The sequence below is a fragment of the Limulus polyphemus genome, unplaced genomic scaffold (assembly GCF_000517525.1).
Source record: "Limulus polyphemus unplaced genomic scaffold, Limulus_polyphemus-2.1.2 Scaffold1961, whole genome shotgun sequence".
Classification (NCBI taxonomy): Eukaryota; Metazoa; Arthropoda; class Merostomata; order Xiphosura; family Limulidae; genus Limulus; species Limulus polyphemus.
This window is the reverse complement of record NW_013667571.1, coordinates 55,968-58,957: the sequence shown is the minus strand read 5'-3', so window position 1 is coordinate 58,957 and position 2,990 is coordinate 55,968. Positions and strand designations below refer to the sequence as shown.

The following is a 2,990-nucleotide window of genomic DNA, read 5'->3' as shown; positions in this document are numbered from 1 at the left end:
CAATGGGGATTTGAACCCGCAACCTGCAGATTGCGAGTCGAGCGCTCTAACCACCTGGCCATGCCGGGCCATTTTATATAATAAAGAAGATTGATACGTTGAAGATGGCTCAATCTGCAGTTTTCATGAAGAGTCTTTAACGTGTGATTGTTTTAGAAACAGCTAAATCTTAATGAAAAAAATACATCAGAAGGAAAATTAAAAAAACAAGTTAAGAAATTTCAAAGTTAAGATCATATTTAAAAAATATTGGAAATGATGACACTGATTTTACAATGTTGCAAAACAGGAGAAGGCTTGAGGTTAATGATCCAGTTACATCAGGTGGTGCATGTACAGTAATCCCTCAATAACTCAGAACAAATGGGGCTAGAGCCATGCTGAGTTATCAAAAATTCCAAGTTATTGGAGTAATTTCTCCCACCCACAAATCACAACTTTTTTGGCCCACATAAACTACTATACACTACTGTTGTTTGAAAATAAATTAAATTATAAAAACATTAATAATTTACACTTAACAACACTTCAGGCCAAGAAAGATGATTATTCAAGTTTATAGTGTCATGTGGTAGATGATAGAGGTGATTTTGAGAGGGCTCAATGCACTTTGGTAAATACTGAACAATATTTAAGCACAACTTTATCAATTAAAAATTAAATACATTTTGAATGGTCACTTAAACAATAAATTTGAATTTAGTGTATTCAAATAATCTTTAATTTTTAAGTAAACCTTAAAAATAAAAGAATAATTCGTTTACATTTATTTTATTTAATTAAATAAATTATTCACTATCTGAAGACATCAACTGTTGTGGGGGTAATGCGAAGGAAGCTAGCACTGCTGGAAATGGTGTCTGAGGAAGAATATCCAGCTACTGTAGGCAGATCTATCTACTGGTGGAAGGAAGATTTCATCTGTATTTTTTTACCTGGGTTTAAAAAAGTCAGATATTTCCCCCCTTTTGTAAAATGCCGTGCTAACGTTTGATGACATCTGCCCCGATATCTCTCAAAGTTGCATAGTGCTGTTCCAAATCAGACAACCTCCACTTGCTTGGGAGAATTTGTAAGTACTCTTCTTGCATAGTTAGAAAGTCAGAATATTTTTCAGGGATGCCGAGTTATATCAAATTTACGAGTTATCAAGGGATTACTGTATTTGAAAGAAATAGGTCTAAATATATATATTGCAGAAGATGTAAATTACTCATTGGGCTTGATTTCAGTGAGCCAAAATATTTTGAGATATGTGATTGTCTTTTTTAGTTGACGATTTAGATAAAGGCCAGAGGCTGCAACATCCATGCTCTTGGATAGCAGTGGATGAAGGTGATGTGTACAATTCTAGCTTTGTTGTGCTTTGTATATAAAGCAGGTTTTGAATTTTTGACTGGATTATAACATTTTGCATGAGTAATTTTTTATAATATAGTTAGGCAATTTGTGGAATTTGTTAATTACTTATTGTAAGATTATTCTCACAAGACCTGGATAGTTGGTATAATTAAAAATATTCATAATTGGAAACACTTAATTTTGATTAATTTATTTATCATTTATATGAGACAAAAGCACTTTGAATTGCTATATCATAATTTCAATAACAGTTTCATGGATAATTTAACTTCATTAATCTGGAGTTTTAGCAGCTTAACTCCTTCAGTGATTAGCCCAAGATAACTCTGGCACCTTCTACATTTCAAAAAATACTTGCTTGGCTTAATTCAGGAAAACTTTTTCTTGCCATATTTTTAATTATTTGCACGTTATCATGTATTACAACAGGCTATCAAAAATCAAGATAAAAAACCTACCTTTTTTTAGCTCATTTCCAAAAAACTGCCTAACACAGAATGGGTTAATGAACAAACTACTTCCATTATTTCTTTTTGTTAATTGTGACACTAAATGATTAATATGGACAACTTTGAATTAATTGAAAATAATAACGGGAAATCATAATGGCAATAAATTATTTAAGTAGTTAGAATAACCAAAAACGACAACAATTAGATACAAAAATGTGTTTCGTTGATTATTATTATTTTCCTGAAGTTTAATAGATGAAATCATAATTTCAATCAGTTTGTTATTTCACACCACACCATTCTATGTAACTGATTATACTAATTAATCAATTAATTGCCCATCTCTTATTGTGAGGGTTAAGATAACTGCTAACAAATTACATTTGTTTACAAAAGTTTTTCCATTAAAGTTAAAGAAGAGCTACTTTGTGTAATTAAGTTTTTCAAAGGAGGAACAGAACTTTCCATAAATTCCATTTAATGTAAACAGAGAAAACTGTACTCAAAAAGCCTTGAAAAGACTGTGTAGGATTAAAGAGGTTCCAGAAGTTTGTTTTGTATATTATGTTCATTTACCTTAAGATTTTAACAAAAATGATGAAATGTTGAAGGCTTAGAAAAGAATGAAACTCTAAAACTGAAAAATAATTCTTATTTTTAAAAGGAATTAAGAGAAAACTTGATAAATAACATGTTTAACAATTTTACTATACAGGTAGCTTTGATCAGAATATCCATTTCAGCTTCTTGTGGTGTAATAAATATTATGAAATTTCAAATTCTCCATTTTATGTCTTAGAACTCATTACAAGTGATAAATATTACAAAATAAAACTATGGGTTAATGGAAAAATGTATTTCCTGAATAGGATCCATGCCACATTATTGGGAGATGAAGCTCAAATAGGAAATGTACAAGTTTGATATATAAAACCTTTTTTTTATCCGTCATGGGTGCATTTTGAAATATGAATACTATGCTTTATATATATATAACTCATTTTCACCAAATTACACTTAAAACTCAAATAACTTGTTTGAAAAAAAATATTTTTATTAAAACTAATGCAACAATTAAATGCCCTAGAAAATATTATATTACCTGCACAGTAAACAAACTCTTATACACGTTTTACTGTTCAGTGTTCTAAATTTATGATCTGTGCATATTAGAAA

The 2,990-nt window shown here is 29.9% G+C and overlaps 1 protein-coding gene across 1 annotated transcript in view; it reads left to right on the top strand.

Moving 5' to 3' along the window:
• The window catches only part of LOC106465492 (mediator of DNA damage checkpoint protein 1-like), a 29,267-nt gene extending 28,681 nt beyond the window's left edge, over positions 1-586 (top strand). The window contains exon 3 of the transcript XR_002611992.1: positions 576-586. The gene's annotated coding sequence lies outside the window, so the exon portion shown is untranslated. The remainder of the gene's footprint in view (positions 1-575) is intronic.
• Positions 587-2,990: the final 2,404 nt, after the last annotated feature.